This window comes from Schistocerca gregaria, chromosome 2, assembly GCF_023897955.1.
Source record: "Schistocerca gregaria isolate iqSchGreg1 chromosome 2, iqSchGreg1.2, whole genome shotgun sequence".
Lineage (NCBI taxonomy): Eukaryota > Metazoa > Arthropoda > Insecta > Orthoptera > Acrididae > Schistocerca > Schistocerca gregaria.
This window is the reverse complement of record NC_064921.1, coordinates 363,587,839-363,609,517: the sequence shown is the minus strand read 5'-3', so window position 1 is coordinate 363,609,517 and position 21,679 is coordinate 363,587,839. Positions and strand designations below refer to the sequence as shown.

The 21,679-nt window shown below is 41.5% G+C and overlaps 1 protein-coding gene across 2 annotated transcripts in view; it reads right to left on the bottom strand.

The window, feature by feature from the left end:
• Positions 1-21,679, bottom strand: part of LOC126337077 (uncharacterized) — a 327,185-nt gene that overhangs the window by 86,286 nt on the left and 219,220 nt on the right. The window lies entirely within an intron of this gene.

Genomic DNA, 21,679 nt, shown 5'->3' with positions numbered 1-21,679 from the left:
TTCCATTTGCACATACTATATTCAGTAGATCTTTTTTTATTAATTAAAAATACTTAATTAAAATATGTAGATGTCAAGGTTAAAATATACTTGTCAGCATTAATTAAAAAAAACAGTAAAATTATCATTTTTATACGATCTAAAAATCATAGGGCGATTTATATATCTATGGTGATGGTGTGAACTTGTTTTCCTCTACGGTCTGCTTCCGTATTTCCCGCCATTTCGGTGTTGTGCCGCGGTCTGCTCAGTCCTCTGATGTCCATCGCCGCGGGCAAGAGGGCCGCACAGGAACGCTGGCTGACATATTTGTAAATCACTTAGAAAACAAATTCTTTGATGAAAATCCTAATATCGCTGAGAAAATTGTATATTACAGGAGATATGTTGACGACTCCATTTCATTATACAAAGGAGATAAAAATGATATCGAAAACTTAGCACAAAAAATGAGCTCTCAACACCTGAAAATTAGAGTCACCATGGAATTTGAAGAAAACAACCGTATAGATTACTTAGATTTAACACTAATAAAGAAAGATGGCAAGCATGAATTTAGCATATTCAGAAAACCTACGTGTACAGATCTCGTTATCAATGAGAGCTCTTGTCATCCACCGCAGTACAAATGGGCATATTTTACTTCGATGGTATACAGGCTACTAAGATTGCCACTAAGCCAACAGGAAGTAGAAAAGGAGTTAAGTGTTTTAAAACAAGTGGCTGTAGCGAACGGATACACATGTAAGCAGGTGATGAATATTTATAGGAAGATAAAGAAGAGGCAAATGGAACAAATAAAAGGAAGTCAAGTAGCAGTTAAGAGGAACAACAAGAAAAAATATGTAGCTCTCACTTACAATGGAAGAATTACAGATAAAATTAAAAGATGCTTTCGTAAATCCGACGTTAAAATAGGGTTCTGAACAAATAACACGTTAAAATTGAAGCTCCGGCATAGAATATGTAATAGTAGGAATAAATTTCAGGATTCAGGTGTATATAAGATCAAATGTAATGACTGCTGTAAACAGTATATAGGGCAGACTGGTAGGAACTTTGAAACCAGATTCAGGGAGCACACCTACTCTCAAAACAAAACAGCTTTTGGGGCGCATATGGCTGCGACAAAGCACTCAGTCACGAACATTGAACACAATTTAGACATCCTGCGTAGAGCCCATAAGGGATGGTTTCTTAACATTTTGGAGGAAATTGAAATATACACCCCCAAAAATAAAGATCCGGATTTAATCCTCAACGAGCAAAGCGAATTCAATCATAACGCCTATTTTAGCATTTATGACGACCTACTAAGATGACAACTGTACTGTGGAGAAGCCGGAAGATGCGTGCAGTGCCTGGCGTCATTGACGGGGCCCTCCTGTGCAGCCCTCTTGCCCGCGGCGATGGACATCAGACGACTGAGCGGACCGCGGCACAACACCGAAATGGCGGGAAATATGGAAGCAGACCGTAGAGGAAAACAAGTTCACACCATCACCATAGATATATAAATCACCCTATGTTTTTTAGATCATATAAAAATGATAATTTTACTGTTTTTTTATTAATGCTGACAAGTATATTTTAACCTTGACATCTACATATTTTAATTAAGTATTTTTATTTAATAAAAAAAAGATCTACTGAATATAGTATGTGCAAATGGAATGTAACAAATGTACCAGACGCCACCTGTCGGTAATAGTGTTATAATTAATATAAATGACGTGCACTCTGCCAACCAATTTTATGTGACGTAGCATGTGAAAATTGCTGGATTTGGACGGGTTACTCATGTAACTGAAATAGCAGGTACGCTCTGGTACATTTGATGTTGATTAGATAGGATGAAAAAGAATTGCTTCCATGAAATAGTAAATTAGTATCATTATTTTTACAGATCTGAAGTTGGTTCTGAATGAACCGAAACCAGTCATATGAATAAAAAATTTGCAATCAAGATGGTTTTTAAGTAACATAATAAATGAAGAGAGCTGTTAAATCCTCCACCAGCACCTCAGCCCTCACACTGTTTTTGAGCACCTATCGCACCACACAGACTGACAGTTGAGTCGCTGAGCTGTTTCACAGCAGCAACGACAGACATTGCTTCATCTTCCCATGCTGCCCTTCCTGCACTCTACTCTCAGCCCGCCCGGCATTACGCACATAGCACAACTATGTGGTCCCACTCTTATGGCCTACCTGTGGCTTGGATGTTGGCAACAGTTTTAGAGAACCCATGGGTATTTGGTTACATTTGTCCAAACACAATAGAAACTTGAATGCTGTCACAACAACCAGCTCTGGCCTCGAGCACAAACAGAACACCCACCACTGCCCCTTCCACCAGCCTCTCCACCTTCCAGTGACCATGAGGTCCCTAGGGCCAGTACCACTGGCAACTGTTGGCAACTCCCCATAGGCACTCCAGCATTGCATTCTGCTTCAGTGGGAATTGGAGGAATCCTCTGGTGCCCTCAACTCCAACGACATCACCGTGGACACAATCGACCACCATACCTTTCACTCTCTGGCAATTGATAGGTCTAAGGAATCACCCATACCTTCTTTCTGCCTCCTGTGACACTGTATGGCGCACTTAGATCCGTACTTGACTGTTTCAGGGAGGGGGGAAGAGATCTGGTATTGGACTCCACAGAAATTGAACACCTGTCAGAGCAGATAGACCTCAATACCCAATAGAGGGCACAGCGGCTGCGCTGGGCTCACACAGCAAGTGCACCACCATCTCACCTTGTGAGGTGCACTGGCCAATACTGTTCCATATGGTTGGTATTTAGGCAGCTGCACAGTGCACAGCCAGTCAGTTCAGTGCTTGCACTTGACACCTATGGCTCAGTGTTTGCTGTACTAGAACTATTGGATAATTACCTTGCATGTAAGCCAGTTACTCTCTCTGGTTGCATCCTGGATTTGTCTTTATGCTGCTCTTCATCTTGCTGTCATCATTGTGGCCACTTCTTTGCAAAGCACTTCATTGTCATAAGATGGTTTGTCCTTATCCTGGTCTGTTGTCTTGTTCATAGTCAGTCTGTTACATTTCCTTCTCTGTACCATTGGTTTGGGTTACTTTTCCACAGGTGGCACCCCTGCCTTGTGGCTCCCTCCATTTTTGCATTCACTGATGAGCACACCAATGTCTGGCTAACACAAGTATTGTAATTGAGCCCTTACTTAATACTGTGAGTGTAGTGACAGATTGAGTCATAAGCTTGATCAGTAATCCACTAAGTTCAGCATACCACATTACCATTCAAAGTTAAAGTGCAACACATTGGCTGAGGGTAACTTCTCAAATATCACAAACCCAAGCTTAAATTTCACAAGTCGTTAAACACAATGCTACAGTTCAGAGTTGAAGTTCATGGACTTATGCAGAAATTTTAAATATGGAACTACAAAGTCATGTGAAGTCCTCTGTGGAATATAAATAATAGGAATAAAGATAAGCACTCACTTTATATTCAAGATGTTGAGGGATCAATAGGCAGATAAATGAAACTGACAGCTTTGCTGAGCTTTCAGTTAATGTTGCTCTTCAAATCTAGCCAAAAAAACATACGTGACAAGATATATATTCCCAGCACTGCAGTCCAACTGGGGGAGAGAGATTTTGTATGGAGAAATGTGTCAGAGAAGATGGTATGGGATGGGGGAGTGGGCTGGAGTGAAGGTAGGCTGACAGCTGAGAGAGAGAGAGAGAGAGAGAGAGAGAGAGAGAGAGAGAGAGAGAGAGAGAGAGAGAGAGAGAGAGATCCACGATAATTTGGAGTTTCCCTACAGACATTCTTGCAAGCGATGTTCCTTGCTACAGATGCTACAGAAGTTCTTAGAAGTTCTTTATGAAAAGGCAGCAATACAAGGACATCCTGATAAATTTCTCACATCATAAATGTGTTGACAAGTTGGAAAAACCTGTGACTGCTCTTATTTTCTCTGGATCAAGCCAGATTCTGTCATTGTTAAATATGTGCCACAAGAGGTTTCTTTCTGGATGACAAAGAGGTGCTTTTATGGATTCAGTTGGAGGCCTGTAGTCAGAACACACTTCAGCATAGTTGTCAGGTAGCTTAGATGTTCTTCAGACACTTTTGAAAAAATGAGAATGTCACACAGATAGCAGAAACATGTTATCCTTTTAAGATATTAAACCAACTTTCCCATCATATGTTTGAAGCTGGCCGGAGCACTACATAGTCAAAATGGCATAATTTTCAGTTCGTAGAGGCTTTCTGATGTTATGAAGGCAGCCTTTACCCAGTTAGTCTCAGCAACTTCAATTTAACAACAACTCAAGTTTGAGAAATACTTTGCTCCTTACAACCATATTGGGGTGTCGTCAATGCCCAGCAATGGGCAGACATCTTTTTTAATTTTCTGTTCAGTTGTTATTAGTCGAGACAGAAAGGCCATGTGTTTTCCTCCTCAAGGAATAAAGGAGAGGTCCAAGGACACATTGAAGATTCAGTGATTCATTTTGAAGCATCTGTTCCACTTCCTTCTCATTATTTGTCATTCAACCAGCAACCCCCTACACAAGCACTGGCTAATTGGGGGGATGATCCCCCGTGTTGATGCAGTTTTTTACCAAGGGCTTTCTGATCTGTGTTTTCCTCCCCCCACTCCTTCCCCCCATCCCCCACCCGGATCTGAAATTATTCGGAAATTGATGCAGAATAGCTAACACTAATAGTCGTCATTCCTTGGTCATGCCAGATCCTATTGGTAGTGTGATAGTAGATGCCTCTACTGTTTTGTCTAGGTGGTAATGGAGCATGATTCTTCATCAGTCGCACAAAGCTACCCTTGCTGGGCTAGCTGGGCTGTACCTACACACATACTTTTAAGGGACATGTTGTGCCTGCTTGTGATATTAGTGATTCAAAGTTCTTCTTGTCCTCCTGCAGTGCTCATGCTCTTCACTGATACAGGGTGTTTCAGAAATGACCGGTATATTTGAAACGGCAATAAAAACTAAACGAGCAGCAATAGAAATACACCGTTTGTTGCAATATGCTTGGGACAACAGTACATTTTCAGGCAGACAAACTTTCGAAATTACAGTAGTTACAATTTTCAACAACAGATCGCGCTGCAAGTGATGTGAAAGATATAGAAGACAATGCAGTCTGTGGGTGCGCCATTCTGTACGTCGTCTTTCTGCTGTAAGCATGTGCTGTTCACAACGTGCAAGTGTGCTGTGGACAACATGGTTTATTCCTTAGAACAGAGGATTTTTCTGGTGTTGGAATTCCACTGCCTAGAACACAGTGTTGTTGCAACAAGATGAAGTTTTCAACGGACGTTTAATGTAACCAAAGGACCGAAATGCAATGTAATAAAGGATCTGTTTGAAAAATTTCAACGGACTGGGAACGTGACGAATGAACGTGCTGGAAAGGTAGGGCGACCGCATACTGCAACCACAGAGGGCAATGCGCAGCTAGTGCAGCAGGTGATTCAACAGCGGCCTCGGGTTTCCATTTGCCGTGTTGCAGCTGCAGCCCAAATGACGCCAACGTCCACGTATCGTCTCATGCGCCAGAGTTTACACCTCTATCCATACAAAATTCAAGAGCGGCAACCCCTCAGCGCGCCGCTACCATTGCTGCACGAGAGACATTCGCTAACGATATAGTGCACAGGATTGATGACGGCGATATGCATGTGGGCAGCATTTGGTTTACTGACGAAGCTTATTTTTACCTGGATGGCTTCATCAATAAACAGAACTGGCGCATATGGGGAACCGAAAAGCCCCATGTTGCACTCCCATTGTCCCTGCATCCTCAAAAAGTACTGGTCTGGGCCGCCATGTCTTCCAAAGGAATCATTGGCCCATTTTTCAGATCCGAAACGATTACTGCATCACGCTATCTGGACATTCTTCGTGAATTTGTGGCGGTACAAACTGCCTTAGACGACACTGCGAACACCTCGTGGTTTATGCAAGATGGTGCCCGGCCACATCGCACAGCCAACGTCTATAATTTCCTGAATGAATATTTCGATGATCGTGTGATTGCTTTGGGCTATCCGAAACATACAGGATGCAGTGTGGATTGGCCTCCCTATTCGCCAGACATGAACCCCTGTGACTTCTTTCTGTGGGGACACGTGAAAGACCAGGTGTACCACCAGAATCCAGAAACAATTGAACAGCTGAAGCAGTACATCTCATCTGCATGTGAAGCCATTCCGCCAGACACGTTGTCAAAGGTTTCGGGTAATTTCATTCAGAGACTACGCCATATTATTGCTACACATGGTGGATATGTGGAAAATATCGTACTATAGAGTTTCCCAGACCACAGCGCCATCTGTTGTTGACAATTGTAACTACTGTAATTTCGAAAGTTTGTCTGCCTGAAAATGTACTGTTGTCCCAAGCATATTGCAACAAACGGTGTATTTCTATCGCTGCTCGTTTAGTTTGTATTGCCGTTTCAAATATACCGGTCATTTTTGAAACACCCTGTACATAGATTTCTTTTGTGAGTCTGAATAAATTTTCACAGTTAACAAAAGTTTCACAGTTTGAATGAACATCTAGATCGATGACAAGAACTCATCTCGATAACAGTGGGATCCACCTGTGATGCCTGCAAGAAGTCCCATCAAAAAATAGCATTATGATTACATTCTGTTAAACCAACATCACCAAAGTTAAGTGTTGTTGGGCTTGGCTAGCACTTTGATGGGTGACCATATGACCTGCCAAATGCTGTTTGCAAGCATGGTGCACTCAGCCCTTGTGAGGCCAACTGATGATCTATTCATTGGAAAGTAATGACTCCAGTCATAAAAACTGAAAACGACCAGGACAGTGGTGTGCTGACAACACGCCCCTCCGCATTTGCACCCAGTGATGCCTGTGGGCTGAGAAGGATACAGTGGTCGATCAGTACTGTTAGGCCTTTGAGGCCAATTTGCTTACAACTGTAGTTTCAGAATCTCAGCATCATTGCTTTTGTGTCACACAATGTAATCTCCTTTACCTCATGACAATAAGTATTGGCATTACAGAAAAGGAGCACAAAATGACAAATGACTGGAAGGCTGGCTGCTGATGTTGATGTCAATGAGATTTCCTGACATCTTTGTCAGTTGTCCTTGGAAGATTTTTCATCTGTGGCAATATCACTTCCATAAATGGTCAACTCATTTATTTTTCATAATTTTTGTAGTTGCGTGAATGACTGTTACCTCTGTATTCCAATGTGGAATGTCTTCAGAATGTTGGGGAGTGACCTAATCCAGGATGCGGCTATTAGCTTCACCCCACAGGTAGATTATAACTGTCTGCAGTTGACTGGCATGAATAGAAAGTTGTTATGGTTGACATCTTGGGAGTAATAGTCATCAGGAACATCTTTCTTGACTAGAGTGCAATGTGTCGAAGGCATCCACAGTAGAGACTACGAGCATGCTGCCCTCTATCCTCTATCTTTCTGTGGGATGTTATACTTGGTGGAGGAATTAGTTGTACCTACATTGGTGTGATGTTGGGTGTTTTTGACAGCTGTGGCATAATTCCTAAGTTCATTATTCAGGTTGTGTTAGACTGGTGGGGAAGATTGCGCTAAAAAAGCAATACACATCATCTCAAACACTCCCTATTACCTCCTGATATATGTGGTTACAATTATGGCTGCTATCTATTGCTTATTTGGTCTGGCATTTCTGGCTGCAACAAACTGCTGTATCTTTTCTCTTATTACTTGGCATATGAGACAGGTGAGGTCATGTTGGTCTTCCCCCAACTGCCACAAGGGAGTTGGAAAATCTGTGGTAAGTTCCTATGGAACCAAACTGCTGAGGTCAGTGGTCCCTAGGCTTCCACACTATGTAATCTAACTTAAAGCTAAGGAAAACACACACTCCCTAGCCTGAGGGAAGACACGAAACTCTGATGAGGGCAGCTGCATGAACTGTGGCAAGATGCCTCAGACCGCACGGCAACCCTGCACGGGTGCAAGGGAGTTGCTCATACTTCTTGTGTCTGCCTCTCTTTCTGTTATATTTCCTAGAGGTACTGGTATCACTTAGTTCCTGGGTTGTTGTGGCATTATTTACAAGAAGAGCTTAGTATGTCTTCTGGAACCCCTTTCATGAATGTGAGATTTTGTTGGCTTTTGTCCTGAACATATTCACAATTTGGCATAGGGCCAAAACATTCTGTATTTAAGACAAAGTCATTCCCTCATGAAGCTCAGACGTGTTATTCAGTTGTTATTCTATTAAGCAGATTTTCCACTGACTATGACTAAATGTTTTCTTCAGTTCGTCCAGGAATTTGTTGTCCCTGATATCGAGCTTTTCTCCATTGTTCTCGAAACATGGCTGGGCTGTGCCATCTATGTAAAAGTACACTTTTGCAAACACATAATATGTTATCCCACTTGTTTTTAGCAACTTCATCAAATACTGTTGTTGGGTCCTGACTTGTGTCTCTGGAAGACGCAGGTAGACACCTGATGTGCAGCTGAATTGATGCTGTCATGAAGTCCATTGGTTTCCTGAATATACTGGCCTTGGAAATGATATACTGCTTGTTTTTTGGTTCCTGTCCATGTATTGTACTGAAGTACGAGTGTGTTCTTACATACCTATTGGAGCACCATATGGTATATACATTTTAAATCTCCAAAATAATGTTGCTTTCAAGTGTGTGTGTTGTTATATACCTATTTTTAATATATATCAAACATCATTGGCAAAGAGGAAAGTTAGGTTTGTGGCTTATCGGATACTGAATATAATATTACTACAGAACCTGAATTGGCAATAACAATAAACAAGGCTTAAGATCAGAGAGATGGGGGAAAGAATACATGGGAAGAGATTGGGAAGATATGGACACAGAAAGCAGAAACGAGGAGATGTAAAGTGAGAGGAACCAGTAGGAGATGGAGAGAGGGGAGCTGGGAGGAAGTGGTGAACAGAGATAGGGGAAAGGGGGAGGTGATGGACAGAGACAGGGATGGGAAGGTGGTTAGGATATATATCCAGTTTCCATATACAGGGTGGTCCATTGATCATGACTAGTCCATTGATCATGACTGGGCCAAATATCTCAGGGAATAAGCGTCAAACGAAAAAACTTGTCTAGCTTGAAGGGGGAAACCAGATGGCGCTATGGTTGGCCTGCTAGATGGCACTGCCATAGGTCAAATGGATATCAACTGCATTTTCTGAAATATTTTTTATTACATATTCATGTAGTATGTAAAGAAATATTAATGTTTTAGTTGGACCACTTTTTTTGCTTTGTGATAGATGGCGCTGTAATAGTCAAAAATGTACAAGTACATGGTATCACGTAACATTCCGCCAGTGTGGACAGTATTTGTTTCATGATACATTACCCATGTTAAAATGGACCATTTACCAAGGTTGATATCGTGTTGATGTATGGCTATTGTGATCAAAATGCTCAACAGGTGTGTGCTATGTATGCTGCTCGGTATCCTAAACGACATCATCCAAGTGTCTCGACCATTCGCCGGATAGTTACGTTATTTAAGGAAACAGGAAGTGTTCAGTCACATGTGAAACATCAACCATGACCTGCAACAAATGATGATGCCCAAGTAGGTGTTTTAGCTGCTGTCGTGGCTAATCTGCACATCAGTAGCAGACAAATTGTGTGAGAATCAGGACGCTCAAAAATGTCAGTGTTGAGAATACTACATCAACATTGATTGCACCCGTACCATGTTTCCATGAAAGAGGAATTGTATGGTGATGACTTTTAAGGTCATGTACAGTTCTGCCACTGGGCACAAGAGAAATTACGGGACAATGACAGATTTTTTGCACGTGTTTTATTTAGCGACAAAGCATCATTCACCAACAGTGGTAACTTAAACCAGCATAATATGCACTATTGGACAATGGAAATTCCACGGGAGGCTGGGTGGACGTACCGCCGAATTGCTCAACACGTGGGGCGTGAGGTCTCCACAGTACATCGATGTTGTCGCCAGTGGTCGGCGGAAGGTGCACGTGCCCGTCGACCTGGGACGGGACCGGACCGCAGTGACACACGGATGCACGCCAAGACCGTAGGATCCTACGCAGTACCGTAGGGGACCGCACCACCACTTCCCAGCAAATTAGGGACACTGTTGCTCCTGGGGTATTGGCTAGGACCATTCACAACCGTCTCCATGAAGCTGGGCTACGGTCCCGCACACCGTTAGGCCGTCTTCCACTCACGCCCCAACATCGTGCAGCCCGCCTCCAGTGGTGTCGCGACAGGCATGAATGGAGGGACGAATGGAGACGTGTCGTCTTCAGCGATGAGAGTCGCTTCTGCCTTGGTGCCAATGATGGTCGTATGCGTGTTTGGCGCCGTGCAGGTGAGCGCCACAAACAGGACTGCATACGACCGAGGCACACAGGGCCAGGTGGAAATGGCATGGCAAGCCGTTCCACAGGACTACATCCAACATTTCTACGATCATCTCCATGGGAGAATAGCAGCCTGCATTGCTGCGAAAGGTGGATATACACTGTACTAGTGCCGACATTGTGCATGCTCTGCTGCCTGTGTCTATGTCTATGTGCCTGTGGTTCTGTCAGTGTGATCATCTGATGTATCTGACCCCAGGAATGTGTCAATTAAGTTTCCCCTTCCTGGGACAATGAATTCATGGTGTTCTTATTTCAATTTCCAGGAGTGTAGTTTGTGTCTATTTTCAGAAGTATGTCAATTCAGGTTTTCAACATTTCCATGATGCTCTTCTGTGAAGAAAAAAAAAAAAAAAAAAAAGAAAATCTGTGACCATTTACGAGTTTTTTCTTTGCATAGATTCAATATCCCCTGTTAGTCCTATCAGGTATGAGTTCTACTCAGTTGAGCAATATTCTAACCTGGGGCAACAAGAGATTTGTAAGTAGTTTCATTTATAGACTGACTGCATTTTACCAGTATCCTGACAATGAACCAAAGTCTGACACCTGTCTTCTCTGTGAATGTGTCTATGTGGTCATTCCATTCCATATCCCCACAAATTGTTACATCTGGGTATTTGTCTAAGTGGACTGATTCTGATTTTTAATTACTAATATTGTAGTCACAGGAAACTATTAATCACATAATGCTATACTTAACTTTCCGAAATGCATAATTTTACATTTCTGGACACTTAAAGGAGCCAATTATTTCATCACTTTGAAATCTGACCAAGATCTCACTGAATATATGTCCAGCTTTTATCAGACAGCTGCAAAATTTGTGAAAACATTGTAACTAATGTTATCTGTAAGGTCATTGAAACACAACATAATCAACGAGGGTCCCAACACACTTCCCTGGTGGCAGGCTTCTAGTTACTTTGACATCTGTCATTGAATCTCCTACCCAAGGTAACATTTTGTATCCTCCATGCCAAAAAATTCTCAACACAGTCAAAAATTTTGCTGGATACCCCAACCAACCTCATTTTCTATAAGAAGCATAGGTATGCTAACAAGTCACATGCTTTCCAGATGTCAGTAGATACTGCACCAACCTGACAGCCTGGATCCTTCAATGTTATGTGAAAAAAGCACAAGTTGGGCTTTGCATGATGAATGTTTTCAAAACCCATGCTGGTTGGCATGGAGGTCATTTTTGTTCTAGATGTCTCATCTGTTCAGGGGACCTATGATATATTGTGGTTAAAATGGGAGCTAACTTAATCTATTCAGTGTATGATCAATTATCCATTTAACCCTTAATCACAGTTGTGAATGCATCTCATGCAAGTACAATTGTCTGGTCCCGTGGACCACATTCAAGTGGTGGGGAAAAATGAATAAAAACCACTGTCTACAGCTACTTTTTCTACATTTAGTACTATATATTTATTCTTTGATTATACATAAACGATAACATATGTACAAAATATTGTTTTGGTGTTGTGGAAAAGACCTATTCATATCGCAATCTAAATTCTCATCTAAATTTACAGTGGTGGACACATCAAAATATTTAAGTGTAGTTCCCTACTTGAAACTTGGTTGTTGCAGGTTATTGTTCAACAGGTGCCATCAATGTTAAAATTCTTGACAGTAAATTACTCACAAAAAATCTGCGTTACCGAAAGTGGCCACATTTCGTGTCACCTAATGTGCACTGTGGACACACTTGTGCATTCCAAACAAATTCAGACCTTGCACTTGCAACATAAATTGTTGGTATTCCTCTTCTTTTTGGTTGACAAATGCAACATGTCTTCTTTCCATCCCTATGTAGTTTGTCCTCCTTTTTCAGGTCTTCTAGAACTTGATCGATAGAAAATCTCAATTCTCGTACTGTTGTGCCTAATGGAGGTTTGATTGGTTCTTTCACAAAAGCTCTTGTGAAGTTCACTCCACCAAGTACAATACACTGGCAACACTCATATCAAGAATATGGAAAACACGGACATGGGCCAGCACTGTGTACAGTGCCTTAAACAATATCTAGCGCTCTTTTCCTCTACACTATCAACAACATTCTGTGTGTTATTATAGTGGGATATAATTACAGATTTTTCATTTTCCACATCATCTTTTATGGAGGTGATGCATTGTTGATAAAAGAATTACTGCTCTTTCTTTCTCAGGCATGAGGGAAATCAGTGTGAGTAAAATTCATACACCATTTTTCCAACTTTACAACCACATGAAGGCCAGAATTTATTTTCTGTTCTTTCTCATTGTTACCACTATAATCAAGCATTTTTCCACAGTAAATCTGTAAGTTCAACTGACACATACCAACTATCAGCAGTAATGTTTTGGTTGCTTTGTGCTACAGGCTTGCACAATCTGAAGATACCTTGGGTGGGAACAGCAAGCATATTTCTTCTCATCTGCAGAAAGTCCTGCCTCATCGGCATCTTCTCCACAGTAGAGATAGGTGTTGAAGACACAATTACTTCTGGAATCTGCAAGGCATTGCAGTTTCAGGCCATATTTCGCCAGTTTAGATGGAATATACATTTTGAACTTGCAGCGTCCTCTAAAGATGACTAGCATTTCATCAGTTGTAGCATTAGCTCCAAGAATATAGGACCACTATGAATTTTCATTGAATTTATGTAGAATGTTTGTCATAGCAGCTGTTGAATCAGGAATCTTACATAACTTCCTGTCATCAGGGTTGTCTAATCTCCAGCAGTTGAGAATTGCAGCAAATCTTGCTGATGGCAAATGATATGGAAAAATATCGCAGCCAGTCCCATCAGTACAAAATAGAGAACTTTTGTCTTTGTTGTTCAATTTGAATCCAGCAGTGTAGTTTAAAAGGCTGACAAAACTCTTCATTTCACACATTGTACAAGTTGACTTCTGTTCTCTCTGTATTTGTGTATTTTCCCCAAATATTTTCAAGTTTTTCATTTGTCCATGTGAGTGTTTTGTTCAGCATATCATCACTGAAAATGTAGCTACACGTGGTGAAATGATCAACCTGTGATTGTCCTCCGAGATCATATCGAAGGGCTGGTATCTTCAATATACTATGAGCTGGAATTCTGACATTCCTGTTTGAATCTACTACTGTCCACTTGAACCTACACGGTGACCCCAATTAAAGCAACAAACCACTGCTATTTCCCTGTCTTTGATCTAAGTCATGATATAATCATACAAACTTTCAACAGATGTCTGTACAAACATGTTCTGTACAGAAAATGGCATTCTGGTTCAATGGACCACCATGCCAATGACAGTGTCAGGACACCTAACAAACGGATAGTGTTTGCTCGATAGTCCCACATCCACAATCCCTGTGTACACAGTCATAGACAGTGCAGTGTGGCCCAGAGAAGACACCTACCAGCCACTCTACAGTGGAGGACAATAGGAAAAACTGAAGCAGGATATTCTCAAATTGATGTGGCCTGATGGCTTAACGTGAATTGTTCTGTTGTTGTTCAGATATGGTGACAGTTTATAGAGACCACATGTGAGAGTTTACAGAGCCTGCAAGTGACATTAGAAACAGGAAATTTGGCTGTAAGGGGACGATGGTAGCAGCTTTATACTGTATGGTAACTGGTGTCTGACCTGGCATTATCCACTGGATGTACTGTATCGAGGCAAGCAGTGTACAGAAGGCTTCAGCAGGATGCCTTTTATTGTTGGAAACCTTCTGTTGTGTAATTGTAATACACCTTCACAGAAGGGAACATATAGTTTGAAACTGTTAACATGCCACCAGAGTGGCAATGGGGCCAAAGTTCTTTTCACAGATGAGTCCCGATTTGGTCTCGAGAGTCATTCTCAATCACATCTGGAGGGAACATGGAACATGATTTGTCACCCAAAAATTGTGGAAAGAGACTGATATAGAGGAGGGTCCCTTAATGGTGTGGGCAGGGACTTTATTAACCACTAATACCTCTTCATGAGATTGTATGGTTGAATTAGCAGGGTTTAACGGCTGCCAGGTATCATGACAAGCTCTTAGAACATCATGTGGTGTTGCTGCAAGATGCTGTGGGCCCAGACTTCATATTAATGGATGATAATGCTCGATCTCACAGAACATTGGTGGTTGATGTTTTCTTGGAAATGGAAGAATTTGCATGCATCACATAGCCTGCTCACTTTGCCTATTTGAATCTCATTGAAAATGTCTGGGATGCACTGAGGACACCGGTTTAATCACGTCAGCATCTACCAACCATTCTCCAAGACTTTCGAGCAGCTCTGCAGGAAGAATGGGTGTCATTGCCTCAATATGAGATTGATGACATCATTCACAGCATTCCCCATCGTTGTCAGGTCTGTATTGCTGCCAGAGGCAGTCACACCCCATACTGAGCACATTGACCCATTGTCACAGTGTGAGTGTAAGGCTGTTAAGTGAAAAAACAAAGAACATTTTTGTCTACCATTATGCATGTTGCAGTTGTTTATGTTCTGTATTGTTTAAATTGGTATTACTTTACTAACACCTGTTTGTACTGCTGTAAGGCAAAATAAACACTGTCTTGCAAAATTTCTGGGTTTATTGCTTTAATTTTGGACATCAGTGTATTTCTACCATAGAAATATTTCCTAGCACATTCTTTGTCTTCTTTGCTTTCCGACTTTCCTTCAGCCCTATCCTGCCACTTTCGCTCTTGCCAGACAGACTGGATTCCGAATCGTATTCGCTGTGTATAAAATCACCATCCACATCAGAAAAATCAAAATTGCATATGCCATTCGCCACTTCATTGATAGTTCTTCAAAGCTTTTGTTTAAAATATGCATTGTCTGTTATCACATGCAATGGACCAGGGTTACTTGTCATAGTTCCAGAGTTACTGTCACCAGCAGACACAAAGAACAAAACAAAAAACAAGAAAAATATTCAGTCTGTCACTGATGTACACTAACACAGTCATGCAATCTCCTGGATGTCATTTCAACAAAAGGCTGAGAATACGGAAGCTACTGGGCAGCTCAGTTCCTCAAGGTCAATAGCATTCCTAGAAACAGGAGTGTGACAAGCAGTGCGGTCCCAAGAACCTCACAATTGTGGTTAAGGGTTAAACTTGGGCTACAGTTCTTATACATTCTCCAGGCCAAAGGTAAATGTTTTGAATCCTCCTTTGTGATCTGATGTGACTTACCTAACAAATGAAATAAGTTAATCCTCCTATTTGATTTAGCTGTCTTTGCATCTTAGTTGTTACTGTTGCTAAAACTGCTTCATTGTCACTGACCTCAAGTGGGATTAGGTATATTTGCTCCCAATTAGGATACATACTTCCATCATGAGTGGGCTCCTGACCTTACTGTTGTAAGTAGTTTCCAGAGAAAGCATTTAGTGATTTTTTGCAGGACATCTTGTCATGCATAATACTTCCCTAATCAATGACAGCAGGATCTAAAGCACATCACAGATGCCTCTTTGACTAAATAAATAAAGAATTTACATGTAAGTTATGTTACATCTTTGCACCTAAAGTAAAAGCAGTTTGTTTTTTGCCATATGAAAAAAAAAATCTGAGGTAGCAGTCAACACTATTTCCCTTTCACATCTGAGCAGATTACTGTGTATTTCAGTTATCCAACCTGAGATTTGCCATTTCCCAATTGATTTATATATATATATATATATATATATATAACAGAAAGAAACTTCCACATGGGAAAAATATATTAAAAATAAAGATTCCAAGACTTACCAAGCGGGAAAGCGCCGGCAGACAGGCACATGAACAAAACACACAAACACACACACAGAATTACGTGTGTGTTTGTATATATATATATATATATATATATATATATATATATATATATATATATATATATATATATATATATATATATATATATATATATAAAACAGAAAGAAACTTCCACATGGAAAAAATATATTAAAAACAAAGATTCCAAGACTTACCAAGCGGGAAAGCGCCGGCAGACAGGCACATGAACAAAACACACAAACACACACACAGAAGATAACCAGAGCCACTTCCTCATCCCCTCAAACCCAGAATCTCTCACAGAAGAACCCCAAAAGTGCCCCACTTGTAACAGAATACTTCCCGGGACTGGATCAGACCTTGAATGTGGCTCTCCAGCAGGGATACGACTTCCTAAAATCCTGCCCCGAAATGAGATCCATCCTTCATGAAATCCTCCCCACTCCACCAAGAGTGTCTTTCCGCCGTCCACCTAACCTTCGTAACCTCTTGGTTCATCCCTATGAAATCCCAAACCACCTCCCCTACCCTCTGGCTCCTACCCTTGCAACCGCCCCCGGTGTAAAACCTGTCCTATGCACCCTCCCACCACCACCTACTCCAGTCCTGTAACCCGGAAGGTGTATACGATCAAAGGGAGAGCCACATGTGAAAGCACCCACGTGATTTACCAACTGACCTGCCTGCACTGTGATGCTTTCTATGTGGGAATGACCAGCAATAAACTGTCCATTCGCATGAATGGACACAGGCAGACAGTGTTTGTTGGTAATGAGGATCACCTTGTGGCTAAACGTGCCTTGATGCACGGCCAGCACATCTTGGCACAGTGTTACACCGTCCGAGTTATCTGGATACTTCCCACCAACACCAACCTATCCGAACTCCGGAGATGGGAACTCGCCCTTCAGTATATCCTCTCTTCTCGATATCCGCCAGGCCTCAACCTCCGCTAATTTCAAGTTGCCGCCACTCATACCTCACCTGTCTTTCAACAACTTCTTTGCCTCTGACTTCCGCCTCGACTGACATCTCTGCCCTTACTCTTTGCCTTTAAATATGTCTGCTTGTGTCTGTGTATGTGCGGATGGGTGTGTGTGTGTGTGTGTGTGTGTGTGTGTGTGTGTGTGTGTGTGTGTGTGTGTGTGTGTGTGTGTGTGTGTGCGCGCGCGAGCGAGTGTACACCTGTCCTTTTTTTCCCCTAAGGGAAGTCTTTCCGCTCCCGGGATTGGAATGACTCCTTACCCTCTCCCTTAAAACCCACATCCTTTCATTTTTCCCTCTCCTTCCTTCCTTCCTTCCTGACGAAGCAACTGCCAGTTGCGAAAGCTCGTAATTCTGTGTGTGTGTTTGTGTGTTTTGTTCATGTGCCTGTCTGCCGGCGCTTTCCCGCTTGGTAAGTCTTGGAATCTTTGTTTAATGTGATATGTACTACACAGGGTACAATTTTCATTCTTTCGGCTTTAAATTTTGTTGAAGATAGACTTAATTACAATGGTCACTTCACATGTGTTGATGAAGGTATAGATATCTGACTCAAATAAACTTGGGTTCAGTTGATGCGAAAGCAGCAGTGAGCACCGAACTAGTGCAAAACAAATTGTAGCTCAGCACTGCCTGCCATGCAATGCGTTCAATTCGAGTTAGTAACAATCTAGTCCAAGTTAGTCCATTTCATAAACCTAGGTCACCCTAAGCTCATTCAAACCAATTTGGCAGGAAAAGCTATATTAATTTTTGACATCCTTTGCCACCTTCACATCTGCTTGGGTTGTAACTTCTCTTAACATGTGATAACCAAACCAAGTAGGTAGAAAAATTCTTCTAGTGTTCATTTTTCTCATTAGCATCTGCACAGTTTGCATACCTTTTTGACTGCAATTGGTTCTTATATGAAATCAGCAATGAAATTGAAAACAAGTTTTTTTACAGCCCGACATCCAAATATCTGAATTTGAAGCAATATGTCCGATCTACTGCAATTCATTTCTGTCTTCTAGTATATCATTCAATTTTTTACTTGAGAGCAGTTCATAATCAGTACTTTTGTAGCCAAATGCCCCGCCACATGCACGAATGGCTACTGCGTTTTAACCAAAAAATTTAAGTCATAATGGTGATGTGCATTTCCACAATGAATGCAATCTCCATGCATATAAAATGCAGTGTTTGAACTGGCTCACTCACAGACTCCTCGTCATGCAGCCGAAACCACTATGGATAGAAACTTTAAATTTGTTGGGAGTGTTGACCTTATACTATAGGCATCGTTTAAGGAGAGATGTTTCAAAATTCCATCCTAAAGTGTGAGACAGGAGATGAAAAATTTTTTTGAAAGCATGTCACTGTTAAAGCAATTTTGAAGCTAAACCTACTGAAATCAGTATTTGGTTTCTTGGTCAGAAAAAGAGAAATAAATGTTTCAGCATTTTTTGAAATAGTGGGTGAAGGCTTTTTTGAAAATAAATCATTATTTCAGAATACTGAAGTATTTTTAAAGTTATATCTATGAAAACTGGTATTTGACTTCTCGGTTAGAAATAAAAAAAATACATGTTTCATTGTTTTTGGAAATTCAACCTCTAAGGCGGCATTTTGTGATGTACTTCATTATGAAAGAATTTTTAAATCTACATCTAAAACAATTTGAATTTAGCTTCTTCATTAGAAATAAGAGACATATCTTTCACTATTGTGGGAAACTGAATCCCTATGGGAGTGAAGTAGGGTATGTAAGATTATGGAAAATGTAATTATGCAAGCATTTTCAAAGATAAATGTATGAACATACGCATTTAGTTTCTCTGTTAGATATAAGAAAATACCCATTTTGCAACTGTTGGATATTCAGTCCCTAAGAGGTGAAATAGGGGGTGAGATAGTCTATGAAAAATTTCACTGTGAAGGAATCTTCAAAGCTATAGATATAACAACTGGTATTTGGCTTGTCAGTTACAAATGAGAAAGTACATGTTTCACTGTTTATGGAAATTCAGCCCCTAAGGGGTGGATTGGGACCGGACTGGTTCACTCGCTCATCATTACCCAGCCCAAACCGATAAGGATAAGAACTTGAAATTTGGAGATGGTGTGGATCTTATACTGCAGGCGTTGTTTAAAAAAGGATTGTTTGAAATTTCACTCCTAAGGGGTTGAACTAGGGAATGTAAGGATTGTTGTAAATATGTGTGTATTAAGGCAATTTTGAAGCTATAACTATGAAAACTGGTATATGGTTTCTCAGTCATAAATTAAGATAGTATATGTTTCAGCATTTCTGGAAATTCAATCACTAAGGGGGTAAAATAGACGATGAAAATTTTTAAGAAAGTAGGAAAACTGGTATTTTGCTTCGCAGTTAGATGTAAAGAAACTTGGGGCATAAAGTTTCAATGAAAATACTTCCACAAAAATACAAAAGGCACGTTAGCAGAAACATTTGACTCCAGCTACTAGACTCACTTTTTGGCCAAATGTACATTTGCCAGATACCATGCTTCTATGACCTTATTTAGCACAAAAAGTTTAGAAGGTGTAGCAATTTGTGAGCAACATAAAAATTCAACGAAAGAAAAACAAAAATCTGTGCGAACCATTCAGTCTACACAAGTGAAGCAGCAGGCGCTAAATTAGTATTCAATTTTCTCAGGTTCAGGACCTTCCTTACTCATCACTACCTCTTTAAACTATGTTGTTACTACAAGTCAAGACAATTCATAATTCTTTTTTAACTTTTTTAAGTTGGACATAAAGCCCCTGGTAATCCTCTTTATGGAAAATGCATTGGTATTGCTAAGATTAATGAATGTCACACTATGGGTTGAAATTTGAATACACCCATGAGCCACTCTGAATTTCCCTTGAGATCTAGATGGCAATCGGGTGATCTTAATTCCCCTGAAAATAACTCATCCAATGCTTCACAAATTTCGACCAGACAAATCATAAGATACTGCACTCTCAAACATCACAGTGGGTGACATCCCGTTCTGTAGGCACAGCATCAATTTGGATTTGATCGCAGCAACAGTGGTAACATCAGCCTTTCATGAAAATGTCATTGGTGGCCGCGCATCATCTTAACAGAACTGAAGTTAGCAAAAATTTTTATTTCTTTTTTATTAAATTGGATTTCAGTTCCCCATCTGGCGTGGGCTGGCAACAGCATAGGCGCTGCTCTTCAGCCAAGACACATTAAGTATGTAACAGGAAGATGTTTAAAACAACATAAACGAGGACATATGGCAGAACAGAGACATAAAAATGGGGAACATAATGGAATATAGCATACAAAAGGGTGTGACTTTAAAAATGGAGATAAAAATTAAAAAAAGTATTGTTCATGAAAAACCACAAACTGTAAGGATTAAAAAGACAGAGGGCAAAGTATGACTGGAACATAAAAGTTGCACAATGAGTAACACAGCCACGTGATGGGCAGAGTAGCCCAGAACAATCACAGACAGTAAAACTATGTGCAGTCCAGCACATGATTAAAACCACAGCACTTGACGTCACCGTAGAATGGCACTGAACACAACACCGACATAGCACAATGACGACGAAGAATAAACTGAGAGGATCTGCCAGGGTAGGGATATGAGGAAGAAGGGAAGAAAGAGGGGAAGGGGAAGCGCTAGAGGGGGAGGAGAGAAGGGGAGATGGGGTGTGGGCGTGCTGAAGGGGACTGGAGAGGAAAGGAGAGAGTGCAGAGCCTCGGAGGGGAGGGAGGGCGGGGGGAAGGAAATATCACTCTGGGGGAAGGAGGGGAGGGGGAAGGAAATATCACTCTGGGGGAAGGAGGGGAGGGGGAAGGGGAGGCCCTGCTGAGGGGGGCGGGGGAATAACGTCAGGCTGTGGTTGGTAGGAAGGGTACACATTATGGCGAAGTTCATCATCCGGGAGGGGGATGTGCTGCAAATTATCCTGACGAAAGACATGGAGGGTGTTGAGATGGAGAGAGGATAAGGACACAGCGATAGAGGCATGGCAACTGGCGGGGGGAGAGGAAGTACGACACCAGGGGGTGGGGGACGATCAACCCCTCAGGCAGTGTAAAGGATACAGATTAAGCTGGAGGAAAAGGAGGAAGTGGGGGAAGGGGATGAGGTCATACAGGAGCTGTGTGGAGGCAGAAGTGGACACGGAAGTCAAGGTGGAGCACATGGAATTCAAAGATTTGGATGACCTTAAAAAAGTGGGGGAGGGGTTGGGGGGTGGAGGAGGTCCAGACAATGCTGGCATAAGAGAGTACAGGACAGATGAGGGATTTGTAGGTGTGGAGTTTCATGAGGCATAAGCGGGTATGGACTTTCTGCCGGATGGTCAGGAGATGAGGGGTCCAGGTGAGGTTACGGTCAAGGTTGAAGCCAAGGTATCTCAAAGTGGGGTTGAGCTGGATGGGATGACTATAAATGGTTAGGTAGAAATCATGGAGATGGAAGCAGCGGGCAGTGTGGCCTATG